Genomic DNA, 21,409 nt, shown 5'->3' on the forward strand with positions numbered 1-21,409 from the left:
GGAGTATGTAGTAGGGGCCGCCCCTTAACCAATCAGGACAGAGGATTGGAGATTAGCTATGATTGGTCCGTCATAACGGGAATGAGGGGAATAATAACATTGATTGATACAAAGGCATTGGAAAACGCAGAGATTTCGCAATAGTCTCAAATTACTCCACTTACTGAGTACTGATGGGCATTATGACCTTTCCTCCAAACCCAGCAGAAGAAAAAAAAAACGTTTTTTACACCATTCCTACCAACAGCAGCTTTAAGTTTAATAAACTGTTTGGGGTGTGTTAACTTACAACAGGCTGCTAGCAGCTTTCTTTGCATTTCAATGTAACATATTTTATTCTCTCAGTACTCTAAATTGTGACTTTGAACAGACATCTTTCATTTCATCCCTAAAGATTCAAGCTGGTTTGAATGCTGCCACTCGAAAAGTATGTGCGAAGGACAACATAATTTGAAAACTTTCATGTAGTAGTTCAAATATGAGAATTAGGGTAAAAACCATTGTCATCAGCTGTGCAAGCATACTTAATACCACACCTGCAAAAGTTAGTCCCCCAGTTTGGCCATCCCATGAGTCTACAAATCGTGGCTTTCCCCTTTATGTTGTGTTTATACGCTTAACTCACTCGTTTAATTCACACATATTTGAATGTCAGAATATTCAGTGTTTGCTCGTTTGAATCACACAAATAACTTGCTCCATTCACTTGTATAATCCTTTGTAAATGTGTACCAAAAGACACAGGTTCAGTTATGCTATTTAGAGCATTGCTAACTTGCATGTACAACCGGTAGACTGAATCAAGTGACAAAGATTTTCTGTGTATGCGTGCATGCACACACAGTGCCTTCGTACCACCCCTGTAGCTCAGTTTGGCAACCCCATTCCCCAAAGTCTGGCTCCACCCCTGGCACAGGTTTCAGTAGCTTCTATCAGACTTGTAATTGGCTTAAAAATGAAAAAATGTGTATCTCTCAGATTAGGTGAGATAAACCTTATTATAGATTAAACAACATTTCAGGAAAAGAAATGACTAAAAGAATTGTATGAGACTATGCCCAATAGGTGAAACTCCAGGCTGACATAGCAGAAAGCCACCAACAGGTGTCACTGTGTTCAAATTAAGGTGACCAAGTTAAACAAATTTGACAGGGGGGACAGAGAAAGAAACATAACTAGAAATTAGCCCCCATTCTCGTTATCTCCAGGCTGTCCCCTAGTTTGTCAGTTGTGATAACACTTTGCTCTGTAAACTAAGTACATGGGAAGAGAAATTAAGATTTAAAATAACAACCAAGTTTTTTTTTGCAACAGGTGGCATTTAGAAAAAAGGTATGAACAATGACAGAGCAAAAAGGGCAGAACAAACTGAGCTGAGATCATCTACAAGGAGGTACGTTAATCATACAGGATACCACAGTGTGACCTATTTGTCTAGTTTCTACATTTGATAAGTTCTTAGAGGAAATGAGTCAAAGGTGAGGAAAGAGGTGATGATCAGCTGATTACAGGACAGCAAACAGAGTTGAAGAATGATGTTGGTTAAATGGGGAGTGACACTGACAAGCCTTAATACTGACATGAATACAAAGTGAAGTGGTAACAAACTCATAGGAATGTGATGAATGAAACATATTATTTTAGGAACAGGACTCATAAGCCAAACATTTGAACTTAATCACAAACTCACAGCTGGAGCCTTAGTCTGTATTGATCAGCTCAAAAATAATGAAAAAAAAAAGTTTAGATATATTTATCTGTTTATTACGAAAGAGGATTAGGGACATTGTTAACAAAAAAAATTAAGGTGTAATACATTTTTTAAATGTTTTTGTTCTGAGAAAAATCTCAGAACTCTGACTTTTTTCTTAGAATTCTGACTTTAATCCACTGGGGAAAAAAAAGGTCCAATAGGCTATATTTTATTATTAGTGAGAGAAAAAAGTCATGATTCTGACTTTTTTTTCATAATTCTGACTTTTTTTCAGAACAGAAACATAAAAAAAATATATGGGACCTTAATTTCTTTTCTTTTTTTTACTGAAAACCCTTTTTTTTTTTTTTTACTTAAAAAAAGTTTATATATATTTATCTGTTTATTACGGAAGAGGATTAGGGGCACTGAAAAAAAAAAAAAATTAAGGTCCAATATGTTTTTTTATGTTTTTGTTCTGAGAAAAATCTCAGAATTCTGACTTTAATCCACTGAAAAAAACTAAGGTCCAATAGGCTATATCTTATTATTAGTATTCTGACTTTTTTCTCATAATTCTGACTTTTTTTCAGAACAGAAACATAAAAAATATATATTGGACCTTAATTTTTATTTATTTTTTTAGTGGCCCTAACCCTCTTCCGTAGTTTATCTATTTATTTACATTATTGTATATTTACCTGCCTGTCTTTGTTGGGTAGAACTTTGGTCAACATGAGTTTAAATGTGCTTTATGAGTAATCTCACTTTACTACAGTTTTCTTTTACACGCTTCAATGAAGGAAATGCAAATTTACTTTAATCAAATAGTATCAAACCGGAACTCCACATGTGTCACTTAGTATTTCATATCTGGAGGTTATGAGCATCATAACGGAACGACATCCTCCCTCAGGCCTTCATCAGAAATATGTTTCATCATCACGCAGGCGCAACAATTTCCTCCTGGAGAAAATGGCGACAAGCTGCAATTAATTACAAATAAAACCGGATTTATCAGAGTTGGATTCAGAATAAAAGTTCAAAACTGCGTCTGAATTATCAATAACGTCTGTGTCCTTCCTCAACAGGTTATCCTTACTCATTAAGTATTTTAAAAACGTTTAATTTGATATAATATTTTGATTCATCTCAAGAGAAAGTGCGCATCTTGGAGGTTTGTCACGGACACCATTGAATTGGAAATTTCCACCGGAAGTGAAATGGTTTCTATGTTACTAAATTGACGCCGGCTGAGCAACTCATTCAGAGAGAGAGTTTGAGGTGAGTACCAGGCACCGGTGAGTAAATAAGCCACATTCTGTGTGTGATTGTAAACCTCGGACGGATTCCTGTTCTCGAAAAGATCTGAATTTAGCTCTAAAGTACATTTATTGTGAAGGTCAGGATCTGGGTGCTGACCGCTGACTTTAATTTCCCGTGGAGAGAGGCGACATTGACAGCCAGCGGTGTAGCTGCCACACACGCATTCAAAGTGTCCCCTGCCTCCTGTGGATGACTTCGCTTTGTTCCTCGGCTGATTAAAAAGGTAACAGAGGAGGGAAAGTGCTGCAAATGTGCTCGGACTCACAGTTTTGTTGTGGTTTAACCCTGTTGAATGACTGGAGTATGGACAAAGATCATGTGTGGAGGTGTTCCTTATGTTGTGGTCATCTTGTAAAATGGCTGGGATGGGTCCTCCTCATTTAGGCTCAGGGTGTTTAGCCTATTAATAACTGAAGGAGGCTCTCAGGGAGGCAGTGTGGAGACTGCATGGGGATGTGGTCAGCTTATTTGTTGCTCATTCATTCATGATGTATTCATATGAGCAACATGGCATGTCTGTGTTTTATGAAGTCAGAGGGTCACATGATGATTAATTAATCTGTGGTTTGGGAGTAAAGTTTGGGTTGAGTGAGTCTCCATAGAACAGGAGTGTCAAACTCATTTCAGTTCAGGGGCCACATACAGCCTGAGTTGTTCTGAAGTAGGCCGGACCAGCAAAATCATAACATAATAATCTATAAATAACTACAACTCTACATGTTTCCCTTTGTTTTAGTATAAAACAGTACAAGTACATTCTGAAAATGTTCACATTTAATGAACTGTCTTTCTACAAAAACAGCTGTTGTATTTTTTGCCATGATGAGTCTCATAGTGGGGTTGAATATTTTACTCTTTAAGCCCTGAAACCTGCTGCAAACACACAGTCACCTGACACACAGAGTGTAATGTTTACAGCAAAAGAACAGATAGATTATAATAATGAAGAAGGTAAAGTTGATTATTTTGGACCCCTCAGCTCCAGCATGAACAGTTTGCTTGCTGGACAGTGTTGTATGCAGGGGTATAGTGCTAGTGGATCATCTTATAGTGCTCTAAAAAGTCTTTATGAATCTCAACCGGATTATGCAAACAGCAAGTCATCTATTTTCTCACTTTGAGAAAAAAAGTCCCCGAAAAAAAGTTCCATTCGGGTGCACTTCGTCAGCACTATGATTTTATGCGACCCCCACGAGACAAATTTGAAATAGTAGTCACTTTTATTGAAAAATTGCAGTTAATGTCTTTGTTCACTTTGCAAAGTCATTCCGTGGGCCGGATTGGAACCTCTGGGGGGCCGGTTTTGGCCCACGGGCCGCATGTTTGACACCCCTGCCATAGAAGGACACCTCCTTATCCTTACTTATAATAATAAACTTTATTTATGTAACACTTCTTTTTTGCCTCACAGCAAAAAATGCAGAAAATTACAACACAAATAAAAACAGGGCAGACATGACAAATAGGACATCAGAATGAAGAAAAATATCCATGATTTAAAGGTTAAGAAGGCTGTCTTATATAAAAAGGTTTTTAAAAGGATTTAAAAGCAGTTAAGGTTGTTGACTGTCTTATTGGTAATAGCAAGGAGCTCTAACTGAGATTGCGGTCACCTTTTATTATAAGACAGAATCTTGGAACATCCAGAGCTGCATCCACAGATCTGACAATATGGCAGCAACATGAACCATTTCATGTGAGGGCTCATTTCCCCCTAAAGATCAGGTAGACATCAAGCAGATTCTTCATTTAACCAAAAATACTAAACCAAAACTTTTATCTAATCTGATTATCTCATATACACCCATACATCTGCTGAGTATCAGCCAACATTTGCCCTATTGACATGTATAGCAACTATTTTCACACACAGCCAATATGTATTTCTGTCATGTAGCATCATATTAATGGCACTGTTTGACACCTGCTTTTTTTAGCCATGACTATTTTTGCTTATAGAAAACAATGAAACTTCATACGTGTGACAAAAAAACACAAGCTCTGGATGACAGCTCTATTTTTTGTCACAATTGTTGTGTTTATTTTTTATCTTTTATTTGAGATTCGATTCGATTGTAACATAACAGTATTTAGGTTTTAAAGCAGGTTTTTGTCAGGCAGTGTACGTAGTTAAGTGTTTTTTCAATACATTTGCTTCTCACTGAGTTTTGATAGTAAAGCTGGCTAAAGGCTTTCAAGGCAGTTGTGAATCTTTTTTATGTGAAGCATGAAAATTAAAGGTTGTTTGTCCTGTTGGATTTGATCTCACTCAGAGATAGTGGGTATTGGTTCAGATTTTCTCAGTTTCTTCATCTCTGGTTTTCTCTTGTTTTGTCATTCAAGCAGTGATTAATTGACTAGTTGTTTCAGCTCTAGATTTAAGATTCAAAGGTTTTTATTGTCAATTTTCACTATATATACAAAGACATACAGGAAACACGAGATGCTGTTTCTCTCTTCAAGCTCCTAAATAGTAAAAATTTAAATATAAAATACAATAAAAATATAATATTTGACTTAGACTGTATGTGAAGTCTAAGTCAAAGTTAACCCACAGAATACCAAGGCCCTACTAACCCTCCATTACAGCAGGGGTTCCCAAACTTATCAGCCGTGATCCCTGAAATGTACGTGCCAAAGACCCGCGACCTCCACTGTCCCTTGTAGGGATTTAATGTGGCTTCATTTAGCTGGTCTGGAGAAAATTTGCCTACCTACATGAGCATGTGTCTGTGTTTCCTGTGCCGTTATGAATTAACCAGCTGCTACTGATGCTTTTGATAATTAACTTCACTAACCCTAAACTTAGGAGTCATCTGGCAACAAAGAAAGGCAGAAAACTCATTAAATTTTACTATTTTCAAGGTTTTATTTCAAGTTAAGCTACTATTTTTGTCGATATTTTTTACGCTAATGTGTGAAATGCATTAATTTCAGATAGCTTAAAAAAAACATTCTGGAAGGCATCTCACGACCCCCACTTTGGAAACCCCTGCATTACAGGATTTCATTTACAACACACTGTAGGTTAGGAAATAAAAGTGAACCAACGAGGAAGCACAACATTTTGTGTCAGAATGTCCACATAAAGAGAGATGTTGATAAAGCAGTGCCATTTTTTTTATCTAAGTATTCAAATTTGAATGATTTACAGTATATATGAAAGGTAAATGATAGAATTTAACCCCATAACAAACCTCCGCGTCACAGATGAAAAACATGAATTGGAGCTGAAGTTAATGAGAAAACTTTCACAGCAGACACTTGACCTTCTAAACGCAGGTGAAACTAATAACACTAATTGCTGCATTTATGTACTTAGTGAACCGCAGCCGTCATTTGAGTTATTGCTTCCACCTGTGTATTTCCTTCTGCTTCAGCTCTGCTTTGAAAAGGGTCTGAAGTCTGAAGCTGTATTCAAATCCAAAAAAGGAAGAAAAGGGTTGAGTCCAAATTCATGGTGGTGTGAGAAAAATGTAACCAGCAAAAAGTAAAATTCTTTTCTCCATAATTTCCTTTATTCATTTTGACATGTAGGACAAAAACTCAATCACACTAAGTACAGAGGGTAAATTTTTTCAAAAGAGGATGTGAGAGAGAAAAGTTTGCAAACCAATCATTTTTTTAATCAGAACTACTTCCCTGTATCCAGAGAACTTAAAGCTCCTGTAAGGAACTTTCAGGGTGTCAATTTCCTCTCCTCTTGTTGACATAAAAAGGACCTTACACCCCTTTGCTAGTATAGTCCAGTATATTTTGTAAGTTCTTTTAGAAGTCAAACGCGTCCCTTTGCTGTGACTTTGCATTGGAAAAATTTAAAAAGCGCTGTCTTGGCAGCGTGTTGTTAAACCTCCTTGTTTGACACCTACCCAGTGGCAGCATTGTAGGCGTTAATGATACCTCTGTAGAAATAATCAGCCTACACTGTGATGGTCTTGTTTGCTTCTGTAGCTCACACAGAGGCATCAGTATTAGTTTCAGCCTGTTTCATAACCAGTTAAAAGCACCTCACAGGAGCTTTAAGCACTTCCTGTAATGTATAATGATTTTAATCATTGTGCGCTCTGTGTCCCGGATCACCTCCAGGCCCATGCGCCCCACTTTTGGCACCATGATCCCAGAGTTGCTTATCTGTCACATGACTTTAGAGATGTCAGGAGGACGCGCCCTCTGGCAGGATAGAGGAAGGATGTGTTTGTCCTGCTGACTCACCAGAATCATCTCCACGTGCTCTGCAGGTCATCTGAGGAGCTGTTTAACTTCGATGTAAAGCTGATACACAGGATGAAAGTGATTATCTTTTCTTAAGGACTCCTAAATCAAAGTTTAACCACATTACAATCTGCTTTATAAAAACCTGAGTGCTTCAAGGACTCAAACATCAGCAGAATCTGAAATGATTGTCCCGGTGCATCTGACCTTGCACCGTCGCCTGCACTCAAATTCCTGAGCAGTTCAGCTTCACTGTTGTCACATAATCCTGCGCAGTGCTAAAACACATCAGCCTCCATCCATCTTATCTCTGTGATGATCACGCTCTCAGCTTGTATTTGTTTTCCTCCGCCTCAGTGGAAACCGTCAAACAGACTTTTTGTTCACTGATTTGTAGCGGTCAAAGAAGCACAAACAGTTGGGCAGTGAGAGTCCACATTCCTGTTGTGAATTGCTTGGTCATGCAGGAGACAAGGAAGGAAAGGAGGTAGATAACTTATTTTTCTTGGGTCTTCATGTTTATTTTACCTTCCCCTCTGCAGATAAACAAACCCATCAAGTCCCTGAACACATCACGCCCAGATATCAGTCCCAGCCTTCAGTAAATGCCACTATTTTAGGTCCTTTTTTTCCCTATTGAAAATCATGGAGTTTCCTCATTGTGTGCGATGCTCTTTGCTTGCTCGCTGGTCGCTCTGTTTAAGCCAACTGAGCTGCATTTAATTACCATTAAGGGCTTTGACAATACAGCCTGGAACATGCATAGTTTAGTTGGTGCTACTGTGCCCCCAAATGAAACTCCATTAGGCTGTCTGGAGGTTGCAGTCTCTTTGGAGAATCTAATCATGGTGGCCTTGAAGGACAAAACAAATTTACAAAAGATGAAACACTTTCACAAAGTTGGAGACAAATTTACATTTTGGAAAACAGTTGTACATTTTGTAAAACAAAATTACGAAATCAAAACACTTTTACCAAGGACAAAACAAATTTACATTTAAGAAAACAAATTTACAAAAGATGAAACACTTTCACAAAGTTGGAGACAATTTTGAAAACGACGGAACACTTTTACCGTTAAGTCTGACTCCTTTTAGCCTGACTCTGTTTAGCCTGAGGCTCTGTGGTCTGAGGCCGAGTCATCTGAATTCTAACACATGATGAAGGTGTTGCGGAGATATGACAGAGCTTTTCCAGAGACATGATGCTTTTTCAGCTGAGGTCTGACACCTCTCTCTGAGACCCGAGGATGTCCTAATATGTAAACCATTTCCATCTCCGTTTGGTTTCTCTCCATCAAAACAAACAAACAGGATTTTGGTACATTCCCTCTCCGTAAAAATGAAATGTTAATTTGTTTCAGAAATGTTAAGTGTTTCATCTTTTGTAAATTTGTTTTCTTTAGTTTACATTTTTTTTATTGAGGTAGCAATGATAAAACATTCAATGTTACAGATATTTTCCTCCTTTTCAATTAAATGAAGAAAAGCAAAAATAACAAACAAACATACAAGTCAACAGATGAAGTGAGTAACACTAAAAGAAAAACAACCACAACAACAACATAGAGGAAAAATTATACTCAAAACCACCCACCCCTCCCCACCTCCACCATACCCACACCCTGTCTGGACTTTACTTCCTGCCACTCCAAAGGATTAATGTTATATCATAATTAGTTTAGTTTGTTTTTTCAATATATTGAATATATTGAAGAAGGGAAACCCAAGTCTTGCCATATTGCCCTAGATTATTTGAAAGTGTGAGCTGAATTCTCTCCATATGAGAGTTTTACCATTTCTTCTAACCACACTTTGACAGGTGGAGCCTCTAAATTTGTTTTGTTAAATGTAAATTTGTTTTGGCCTTGGTAAAAGTGTTTTGCTGATGTAATTTTGTTTCATAAAATGTAAAAATGTTTTCAAAAATGTAAATTTGTTTGTCCTTCAGGGCCACCATATCTAATTGCACACAAATCCATAAGACAGTCATCCATGCATCTCTCCTCCTCGTATCACTTTGTTGTTGTGACCCTTACCCGGTGAGAAAAAGAGTCTGACCTCTCATGCCTTTTCACACGTTCCCTGCGTATCATCATTTAATTTTGTTTCTCAGGAAATGAATAAATGGCTGATCTGTGTTTGACCATATAAGATCTTTGTGAGGCCTTTGTTTTTGTTTTGGGAGCCCAGGGGATATTTTATTCCCGTCCCAGCCTTGAGTCTCATGAGAGTAAACACATTATTATAAAGTACAGACGGGTCAGAGCTCCACAATTACCGTGATTCTGTGAGAACAGGGCCTTACCTTTTGTGTGGATGGTGCAACCCGAGCAGCATGCAGTTTTGACTAGACGGTGCAACGCCCTCACACGAGAGGAGCTGGTTTGGACCAGTCACTACTGACCAAAACTTTGTTCTGTCTATTCAAGCTAAAGATGAAAAAAGTCACTGAATCATGTGTCAGCGCTCAGTTTATCCCTCTTTCATAATATTTATCTCCCTCTGCTTTTCTTGGATGAGTGTTAAACTCTGTTGGGTGATACACTGCAGAGTTGTAATTCTTCTTCTTCATTATTCATCAGAGTTTATAATAATGCAAGCTTTACAGTAATGAAATGTCTGAGCCAATTCAGTGCTGTTATTGCAGTGTATCTTACATTGGATTTCCGGGGCTCGGGCTGAAATTGATATTTGAGACTTTAAAGCTGCACAAATCAATATCTTCATATTATCAATGGATCAGATGACTCCCTCCAATGTGAAAAGGATCAGTTTTAGCAATGATGCTAAATCCAGGGAAACTCATCATCTGACTGCATTTCCCTTCACTTCTGTGTGCGTTTCAGCCTCTTTCAGCTCAGTGTTTTGGTGTTCAGCTGCAGCAGGCAACTGTTTTTCTTTTTTTGGCAAAAATCTCTGACATCTCTCACTTTACACTACCTGCCCAGCACCAAAGGACTGACGAAGCTTGCAACTATCTGTGAACATAGTAGAGAATTTGGCAGCTGAAGAGCCTCGTACTGACCTCAGGAGCTGTAAGAGGAGAGAATTGTGGGCTGAGCTTGTTGTGCTGAACTAGAGCTGGGCGATATTGGAAATGATGTTATCACAATGAAATATTTCATATCAGTCTATATCAATAATTATCACGCTAATATCAAATCATTATTTCATTTAAATTCAAATGCAGATTTTTGGTTCTAAGTGAAAGTTGAAGAAACCAGACAGTTTGTTTGCTTGTATCTGGATTTAGTTTTCTGATAAACTTCTTGAATCCATCATTTCTGACAGTGCTTAGTAAGTAAGATGTGTAAGTTTTCTTCTGTGTCGCTGTCACTCATTTCAGCTCTGTTGACATTCCACTCCACGTATTTGAGCTCCGCCTACCTCTCACCCTGCGACATGATTGGCTGTTCAATGCTGTCTTCTTCTTCTGTCTAATGTTGGGTGGCAACTAGCGTTTAAGGCTCATTAGCGCCCCTCCCTTTCTAGTGGTTGGAGGTCGTAATTACAGGTTTGAATCATAGACTGTATAAATAATGGACGTAGTATCCGTGATGTCACCCATCTGTTCCTGAGCGCTGTTTTGAAGCCAGTCGACGGCAGCAGCCATATTGGAAATGCGGAACTCAACCAGGCAGCGTGTGACTTACAGAGGCAGAGTTTGAGCCTCCTAGCCAACAGATATGTGTTCCCGTCCGGGAGTCAAGTCAGTCATGTCCATATTTGGGCAAAAACTTGTAATCTTAATATCTTCTGAACTGGCCCTAAGAAAAAAAATCACCCCCGTACAGTGTGGGCCGATAGAGAAATTATCCCCAAGTTGCCAAGTTGTGTTTTGAACCAGGCTGTAAACATGTTTATTAATGCTGCAAAGATGGTCTTTTTTGAATTGGTGTCTATGTGGTTTCCGGTGTTTCTGCAGCCAGCCTCAAGTGGATCCTCGATGAATTGCAGTTTATAACACTTCCGCATGTGATTCATACTTTGAGACCGGAGGTTGCAGCTTGGTTAAGGCGCATCACCTGATCTCCACCTCTTTGACTGTTTCTATGTTAAACAAAAGGCAAGTTGAGTCAGCATTTCCAACATGGTGACTGCCATCATTGGGCTTTGAAATAACTCCTCAGTAAACGATGTGTGACATCATGGAGACTACGTTTACATTTTGTACCGTCTATGTGTAAGACCTACCGCTCCGTTGAGGGGGCTACAAAATGGATGCAAAATCTAAAGACCCTCACAGGAGCTTTAAAGTTGATGTACTGAGATAGGAAAAAAGTTATGAACATACATGAGCAGCAATCAATTATTGAAGTATTTTCATGACATCAGTCAGGATACAAATGAATGAAATTAAAATCAGCTGTGAAAAAAAACTAAACACATTTTCTGTTCTCAAAAATTCCCCAAAACTTAAAATAGGCCTTGAAGATTTTCGTCCAACAAGAACAAAACAAAACATGAAAAAATCCCTTCACTTTCTTGCATGAAGCTGTCCCTCCTTTGAACATGAACATGTGACATTCTAACTCGCTGATGACACTTGTTATTTTGAACTTTGTCTCATATTCCCTGCATGCACACAGTGTTGCAGATTTGTTTCCATTTAAAAATATGCGTTGGCCTCCTGCAACACTCCAAACACCCTGATCCTCTTGAAGGTATAAAAATGCTCGAGTGGTGATTGCCTTTTCTTTTCTGGGTGCTTGAGGACAGTGAGCAGTCGTTATGTAAGCTTTTAGTTGCCTCTTCAATCCCTCATCACCCCAGAGACAGGTGCTGTCTTAGCTGCCAGCACGAAGCCTGAGACTGGACAAAGAGCCAGATAGAGATGGGCCTGCATTGATTGTGTGCAGCTGTTTGCCGTTGTAGCCTGGAAGTGCTCCAGTATGTCTGCACATAACTTAGTACAGTCATGCTAAAAAGCTGGACCCTGCCAAACCCAGAGTTAAGTCAGCGTGGCTACTGGGCTGTGAAGAGCAGAGTAGAGCAGGGAGGTAGAGACGTCTGTGTGTTGAAAGACTCAGGACGTGGCCGGGTGACTTCTAAACTGCTGAGCTATTTCAGGCTATAACACTCAGAGGGAACAGAGGCGCGGCTATCAACATACACCACCACCAGATCCCCATAGAGATCCACAAACGGGGCAGATATCAGAGCAGCTGTGGAGGCGTCAGTCGTTAAGTTACAACAGGAGACCTCAGCGGTGAGTCTCTCTGCGTTTCAGGTTTTGAATGTTTGAAATTATTCCTCACAGTTGATGCACCTGTTCACGCTTTATCACAGGTTTTTATAACGCTATCAGCATCTTCTAGGTTGCATCTCATTCTTGTTTCTCTTCATGTGTATAGGAACATGGCGTGGCAGGCTTGTTTTAGTCCTGATGCCAGAGAAGAATTACAGGAAGCCGGAGGGAGAATTTCCTAGTTTTGTTAACACTAGATGTAAAGCTAGAAAAACCGAAGGAAGGACGTTATTGTGCAAAAAAAAAAACAATTTCAAGTCCTATTTTTACCCTTTTATTTGTTTAACCAGAAAAGACTTACTTGACATGCTTTTGTTGCAGCACAGTTTTCTTTATCTCACCACATGAATAAAAAGAAACATCATTAAGTGAAAAGAAAAGTGACAAACCAGCAAGAATCGTGACAGTGCTGCTGAGTGTTTGTGAAATAAGCGTGCTGTGTGTTGGTCATGGTTGAGAAATAGTCGTGAGTCGACCTTGCAGGCATAAAGTCACACCTCCTTTTTAAAGTTGACCACAGTGGATAATGCTATTATTATCTGCACACTGTTGAGACTGAGGAAAGCCCCAGACTTTGAAGTGGACTTCAATTTTTAGCTGCTCACGGCTTTGACTCTGTTTCTCCCCCCCGCAAGACATGCATGTGACTCCACATCCCTGGGGACAAACAATTATATATCACACACACACACACACACGCACACACACACACACACACACACACACACAGACGCACGCAAGGCTCCTCCTGAGTTTAGGTATTTCTTTAGCCCTAAGGCTCATATAAGCTGATGTGGAATGCAGTTTGATTATTTAGCGAGTGGGTAAGCAACCTGTTTAGATCACAGGATTGTTCTTTGTTTCGCTGCAAAAACACAATTAATCTGGCGGCTTTTATGACTTTGGATGGGATTAATGGGGTAGTAGTGTTTATTCTGCCATGACAAGACATGTTTTTCTTTCCCCTGCCAAATACACTAAGAACCTGCAGCATGCCAAGGTGCATTTAAAGGGAAATTTCCCCCGAAAACGTACATATTTACTACCCCTGTCATATGAGCTGGGTGACATTTTAAACCTGAAGACACTTGGAGTTGAAGTTTACAAATCTTAGCATCCACAAGTCATAAGCTGTTAATAATTAAAGCCATACTATGCAGCAAACCATTAGTTTCCCAGTGCATATATGCAGTGCACATTTAAAAAGATGCTTAAAAGATTCAGACTTTAATTAAATTACGACGACAGAAATGCTAAAATCTGCTGCTGCTTCATAAATCAATACAACATTGATTACTTATTCACAGTCATTACACGAGCCTCCTGGCAGAGCTGCATTGTCATTTATGAGAAGTTAAACTGCCCAATGTTCTAAAGAAAGCCGCTACATTATGACTCACTCCCTCTCCTGCAGTCTGTGTTGTGTGGAACCAGAGATGTCATTCATTTGCTTGAATGTGGTGGTAAACCAGGCTTTTGTCCTTTCATGCTGTCCTTGACTTTTAGAATGTTGAAAGGTTTTTATTCCACAGCTGGTCACTCATTGTCTGTGCCGCAATATGACTGTGTCTCTCCTGTACGATTTAGCAAGAGTGTGCTGTAGACCTTCAGATTACAGACAGTATTTCTGAATAGGTGTAATCTACATGAGGTTAGAGGATAATACAGTGCTTCTGCATGTTTTTGCAACCAGGGTAACCTTGTAAATTATACTGCTCAATTCATATAATCTAAATGACAGTATGGCCAAGTTCAATTTTCAAAAAGCAGCAGCTGCATTTTTATATATATATAAAAGTAAATGTATAACACAAAGGCTTTATAGTGAAGCAATGTAATGCTGAGATGTCAATGACTTGAGAGGTTCTGCGGAGGTTAGAGAACATGTTTTGGGTTGTTTGGCAAACTCAACAAATGTCACAAAAAATATGATTTTAAAATGTTTTTCAATGATTACAAAAATGATTTCCACTTATCATGAAACATATAATCATTATGTTCATCACTATATGCCAAATAATGGCAAAAGGGTTTCCTTTCATCATGCATCATTATGCGTTTGAAAGAGTGAAAATGATGTCATATTATATGAAGATTTCATTTGCAAAAACAGTTAACTCACTTTTGAAAGATTAAAAAAACGTTTCAAAAACATATTTTTTCTAATACTAGCTTTTGGTATGATCAATCAACTGAGGTTGGGTGGCTTGGACTAAGTCAAAATGACTTTACTTATCAGAGATATTTTGAAAATGTAACTTTATTAGGAATCTATATAAAAAAGAAATATGTTTTTCGAAAATTTATAAAAACAGAGTTGGACAATCAACTGCGTCAGTCCAGTCAAAATGAAATGAATCAATAGCTGTGTAATTTGTGGCTGTGAAATATTGCACAGACATTAATGGCTCACAAATAATGCATCCCTCAGATGATATTGATTTTTTTTTAATGGACTGCTAAAATTAGAATGTGTCCAACACTTTGGCTTTTTATCAAATTCCTGCACTACTAACTTAGGGCCTGTGTCCACTGACAAAGTTGTTCTGTTTTTTGTGTTGGCAGCACCCATGACCCCAGTTTCAACACTTCTCACCAGCGTTGACTGTTGTTAGGTCATGATAGTTGACTAGCACAGTTCTGCTTTCCTTGGTACTGGTAATCTTTGTTGAAATGCTCAGTATGCATTATATTTGCTCTTATTCAAGGACATTTTGTTGAAACAATGGGAAGGAACATGGTCCTGGCACAAGCAGCAGATCTGGCAATTTTACTTTAAAATAATGAGTTTAGGTGCATGAGTCTAGAAAAACTGTTATAAGCTTACAAACAGCACCTGATCGTCCGCTATTGTTGTTGCCAAAGTTGAAATCAGAAGACTTGTCTTTTGGTTTTGACTGGTGAAGAGTTAAGGTGCATTGATGAGCCATGCAATGTTCAAAAAGTTGAACAACTTGGAGTGTTGTGAGCTTGGTGACTGAAACAACTGAAGCTAAGGGCACTCCTATGGTCTGGATGCTGAGCACTGAAAATGAGGAACTGCATTGGTTTTTTTTTTTAGAAAACCGGAACTGCTGGTGCAAAAAAAGCTGTCAGTGGAAATAGGCCCTTACCCTTCAGCCTCCACACTCAGCAGTAGTTTGTGTCTACTGCTTATAAATAAATTAGGATGCTTTCATGAGGTTTGCTTGTTTAGTTTAACTCAAATATTTGCTTTCTAGTTGTTTTTGGGTTAATTGTGCTTTCATGGGTTTGCAAAAATAACTCAGATAATGACACTTTAATTAAAATTGTCATACTTACTTACATATGCAACAAGTGATACCAGAGATGAGGAGTTGAAAATAGACATTGCTTTGTCTTCAAACATCACAAGCCAAACAGGTTGAGGATGACCGTCTCACTTGCCATGCATGCAAAACCGCTGTTATGGTTTGTTAGAGGCAGATATTGATCTCTTGGGGTTGAGTTTCTACCTGAGGCTTGGGGTCATTGTGTGTGTGTGTCGCAGACGTATAGATCAGTGTGTCTGGGCAGCAGCCTCTGAGTCAGTGTTGACTGGGTCCTGGAGTCACATGGCTACGTGTCAGCAGGCTGGAGGAGGAAACATAATCCTGAGGAGGAAGGCTGCTGCTATCAGTCGCTGCATGTTGCTCTGAGACAGGCACTCCACTCCACCAGAGGCTGGACCGCACACGCTCTGCCAACACTCACACTCCACATCTCTGACTCTTGTTCGTTTTGTCTCCCTCCCTCTCTCTCTCTTTCTCTCTCTGTTTGTTTTTGTCCTGCACTCTGACCAGACCCGGGTCTCTCTTCACGGCAGAGTTCAGGATTGCACTACAATGTCTGCGGCGGCTTCTCTGCTGTAAGCACACAAAGGTAAGGAACAATTTTGGATTTATTTTGGTTCATATTGATGAGTTGTTGTCTTTTTAATTCAGTGTTTTCAAGAGTTTGCCCTCAATTAGGAGATACCAGTCCAGATCTTAGTCCAAATTCTAGTCACGTTAAACAAAACTGAACAAGAATCTTTACTTGAATCTTCATCAGTGTCAAAATTCCTTAACATCCAGCTGATCTGAAAAGAGAGCAGAGCTGACTCAGGCGTGAATCATGATGATCTGCAACCAAAGCACGAACAACTGTAAAGAAATCCTGCTCGGCTCTACAGGTTGCACAGCAGAAAAGTCCTCAACCATGCCGTTTTCATCCCTCTCGGGTTAAGGAAGAGGAACAAAATTTCCTGCAGTAAAGAATCTGAAATCAGAGCCTTTAAAGGACATGTTTTGAGGAAGTAATTTCTCTCTTAATGTTGACCACTAATCGTTTCTAAAAACAGACCTGATTTTCTCAAGGGCTTGTCATCTCTTTTTAACCCACTTCATGTTATCACATAAAATGCTTTTCAGCATAAAAACAAGTGATAAAAGCGTTCATTCTGTAAATGTAACAGCATGTTACTGTGTGAGATAAAACATTAAGGCCACTGATTCTCCTCACGTCACTTGCAGCTATCGCAATCAGTGTAAGGAAAATGTTGTTTCTTTCTGAAATGGAAACAAATGAATCAAACTCTCTTATTTCAGTTCTTTAATGAAACTTTAAACCCCTCCTTCCCTCCCTGTCATTGTCATGCTTTTATTTTATAAGCGCCTGGCCGGTGCAATGGTTGAGGTTTGGACATTGTGATCAAGCGTCTATTTCTGGAGAGGAATGTTGATAGTCAGTTATTGCATTTTATTGAACTGTTCTTTAATTATGAATCTGGAGATGAGCACGCAGACTGCGGTCATCACTCGCGTGCCAAGCTGCCGACTGAAGCCGGGCACTGGCCGGTGTGTTCGGGGAGATTACTGGGTTCAGACCCATGTGGACCTCTGTCGCGAGTTTGAGTCCAGATCATAACCTCCATGCTGTTGTTGGACTGTGTCACTCCTTGTCTTTAATGTCACTATGAGGGTCAAAGGTCATGTGGAATGTCAGCAGGAGATGCTGAAAAACAGATCATTTGTGAAACATGGAATTGGCTTGCAGGGATAAACTGTGACTGCTGCCTCTCGTATGACTTTTCTAACATGGTTGTTGGGTAAATTAATGGTGACCATGATGTTAGTATGTAAAGAAGAAGAGATGACAGCATCTTGTAGTGTGGCGCAGTTTGGCTGTATATAAACTGATATATGACCACTTGACCAGGCAGTTGGTGCTAGCTCTGCTGATGTTAGCCACCCTTCAACCAGTCGACCGTTTTCTGAGTGATAGGTTAGTCAGAAATTAAATCTCTAGTGATAAGTCGCTCTGCAACATTTCTATTATTTACAATACTCCACCATGAGCAAGCCCTTGGCTACATTCACACCAGAGGCAAGAATAATGTCCTTTTAACAGGCAGAAACCTCGAGCAGAAGCAGACTCATGGTGAACAGCCATCTGCCTCGACTGTGAGAGAGGAAAATAGAGACAGAGACTTAGTGTTGTGTCTTTTTTTTAACTGTATATCTTTGGATTTTGACTACTGAATAGTTGAAGGAAGACACTTTCTCATATTTCCCACATTTTTATGCCAGGGCCAATATCACATATTTCAGGTGTACCTTACCTAAAAACATAAAAGATATTTTCTTCTTTCTATTAAGGAAACGCCGGCTGTGCCTTAAATTAAACACTGTGTTTGTCAAAGTTTGAAAAAACCTTTTGTCTAAAATTCTAAGCTGAGGACTGACTTTTACTGCCTGTTACGTGCCGTATACTCCTCATAAAAGGCAGAAGATTCAAGAGTTGTATTTGTCACATGCTCATACAGATGGGCAGTGAAATGTAACAACAGTACCACAAAGCCAGGCAATAAAGAAAGACACATATATAATGAAATGTGGAAAAATAACATAAAAAAAACAACATCTTAAACAAATAGTTCCCTCTATTTTATTTATCTGCATTCACACTAACACAAAAATACTGGAAACTTCCAAAAATCACTCAGGTGAGCTGCATGTGTGAACTCAAAAGGATTCATCTTTCACCAACACTCACCACAAGCGAGCAGGTGGGGCTAATGATGTTCTTGCATTGCGGCCAGTGTTCTGTCTAAATTTGCTGTTTGGTTGTAACATGCTACTTTAGCAAGAATTGAAAGGTGAGGCTGTCACTTTGTTGAATTGATTAATGTTTTTTGGTCACAAACAGTGTAAGAATCAAAGAAGTATGATTTGGTATTTTATTACGAAACTGTCACGATCAGATTTTCATCTTGTGATTATCGTGGCCTAAAAAAATACACAGTTGTGACATTGTGATATAGAGATACTGTAAAAAATTTACAAGAAAGAACGTGTACACTAATGAATAGTGAAAAGGCAACCAGATGATATGATAAACAAAACATCTTCAAAGCCCAACATCTGTCATCGGTATGTCAAATAAATCCAAATCACTAGTCGGTGTAGGGACAGAAAGCTTGTGTGTGAGACTGCGGAGTGTCCACAAACACCTTGTCTTTTTTATGAAATCCACAATCTCCTAATCCGGTGAGGAAACTTTTCAAAGTTGCGGCTAGAGTACCTCACTTTTTATTCTCCTTTGTTCTACAGTAGTAGCCACACACTGTGATAAAAGCTAGCTAGCTGGTTACCAAGTCTTCTTCTGCTGCTGCTTGATAGTATTACTGTATGCTTATTTTTAGCACAATATCAAAACTTCATACAAAAAAATGTGGTTATCATCAGTACTGGTATATTGTGTCAGCCTGATATGAAACCTTTATTTTACATTTAAAGAGAAGTGTTTCTTAATACTCCATCATCTGAATTAAAAATTAAATCTGTTGTATCTTTTAATGATTTTCAGCACTTGATTCCTTCTTTTATCTCGACCCGTTTGGACCACTGTAATGCACTTCACACTGGCATTAACCAGGCCTCCCTCGCTCGCTTACAGTTAATCCAAAACGCGGCTGCTCGCCTTTTAACATGAACCCGCAAGCATGAGCATATCAGCCCCGTTCTTGCCTCCCCTCCACTGGCTCCCTGTCCATTTTAGAATTAATTTTAAGATTGTAATGTTTGTTTTTAAGTCACTAAATGGTCTGGCACCTCAGTACATCTCTGACCTCATACACATCTACGCCCCCTACAGAGCACTGAGGTCTGCTGATCAGATGTGTCTCGTCATGCCAAAAAGCCGACAAGAGCTGAGGGGTGACCAAGCTTTTTCAGTGGTAGCTCCTAGACTGTGGAATGAGCTACCCACCCAAGTCAAAATGGCCCCCACCCTGGATACTTTTAAATCATGTCTTAAAACTAATTCTTACTCCTTGGTTTTTAATACAGCATGAGAGTTTGTGTTGGTCTCTGTTTGTCTTTTAATTTACTGTATTTTTAATTTTACTGTTATTTATTTATACTGTTTATTTGTTGTGCAGCACTTAGGTAACCTTGTTGTTTTTAAAATGTGCTACATAAATAAAATGGATTGGATTGGATTGGATCTGCTTTCAAGTAACGCTCCCCACACAGAATGACTCTATATCACCCCACTACTCTCAACTACTATTCAAAATCCTTAGTTAAATATCAGGAGGAGCAAACCTCAATGTAGTGCTATCCTCTATCAAATGATGCTTGTAAGAAGAAAAGAGTATGCTGTTCTTTTGTATAAATACTGGAAATATACAACATACCAAAGGGTCTTTGTCAGGTATTTCTGTGCTCTGTGGAAGACATGAGTCACCATCATGTCCACATCACAGATCTTCATAATGGTAAAAATGTTCTGCAGCTGTCACCTTCCTTTAATGGTATGACGCAAATGTTAACGTTTTGGTGAGATAAAGTTCAGACTCATTTTTCAGGCTCTGATGCAGTTGGCCTCGAGATAACAGAAAAGTGAATCTTTAGAATCATTGAAATGCATGAACACACGGTCCTGATGTGTGCTTTGTTTCATAGTTTCTCCTGTATGTGACACATTACGATGACAGTGACAGCCTGTCACGCTGTGAGAAGTCCATCCCGTCTGACTGATAAAGTCACAAGATAAGACAATTTGTATTAATCCAGATTAACTTCAGAATAAAGGTGCAGTCCTCTTTAACTCAGCTCCTTCTGACTGACTGTAGCTGTTGCCTTCTTCCTGTTTTCATACTTGCTTCCCCTCAGAAAAACAGTTCTCCCAAAGCCTTTCATGCACATTTTTGAGACAGTGACTAACTCCTGTATGGAAAAACTTAGGAGGGTAAAAAAATTCCACTTCAACTTCTTCTAGGAACAGTTTGCGAGTCACTAAACTTCTGGATGACTGCAGGAAGAAGTGATGGAGTTCTTCCAGGAGAAATATAGAGCATCTTGTCCTCAACTTCCTCCTGCACTGTCAGCATTCAGCAGTGTCCTTTCTGTCCTTTCAGTCGTTACATAAGGGACTGCCAGTTCTTTTTATAAGCTACTTTGAGTGACTGAGCCTGACATAGAACTCTCAGGTAGTCGAGGATGTTTTAAAAACAAAAAATAATGTGAACAAATGCAGTTTTTATTGTTCTCTTCTTCTGATCACTGTTGTTATCAGTATCACTATAGACCTGCCCTGAGGTAGGTAAGCCGGTTCCCATGCTTTCCCCTCAGTATCCCAGGGTTCTGTAACTTTATCCCTGTGTAGCCGGCCCTGCCTTCTCCACAGTAGGGGGGGTCTAGGTTTACTGAGAAAGTAATCTTCAAAAACACGCAAGCTGATTTCAATTGACTCCTTTATCGCCACTACCGCACAGATTGCAGCGTCTCAGGCGAGGGGAAAGCTGTTATTGCGAACGTTACAGCTGCTAGGATGTAATTTAGATTTGGCGCTGTGATTACCATCATGGCAGAACAAACAAGGAGCATTGCCAAAATGTGGTGTAGCCAACTCAGCGTCTCTGTTTCAGCTCTTCTTGGCAGG

General features: G+C 39.2%; 1 protein-coding gene across 2 annotated transcripts in view; it reads left to right on the forward strand.

Moving 5' to 3' along the window:
- Positions 1 to 2,847: 2,847 nt before the first annotated feature.
- The window catches only part of slc4a2b (solute carrier family 4 member 2b), a 58,602-nt gene continuing 40,040 nt past the window's right edge, over positions 2,848 to 21,409 (forward strand). The window contains exons 1-3 of one of the 2 annotated variants that reach the window (XM_034706386.1): positions 2,848 to 2,977; positions 3,096 to 3,242; positions 16,285 to 16,363. The gene's annotated coding sequence lies outside the window, so the exon portion shown is untranslated. Of the gene's footprint in view, positions 2,995 to 3,095; positions 3,243 to 16,284; positions 16,364 to 21,409 lie in introns of both variants that reach the window. The other variant, XM_034706387.1, reaches the window with a different exon arrangement.

The sequence above is a fragment of the Notolabrus celidotus genome, chromosome 17 (genome assembly GCF_009762535.1).
Source record: "Notolabrus celidotus isolate fNotCel1 chromosome 17, fNotCel1.pri, whole genome shotgun sequence".
Taxonomy (NCBI): Eukaryota; Metazoa; Chordata; class Actinopteri; order Labriformes; family Labridae; genus Notolabrus; species Notolabrus celidotus.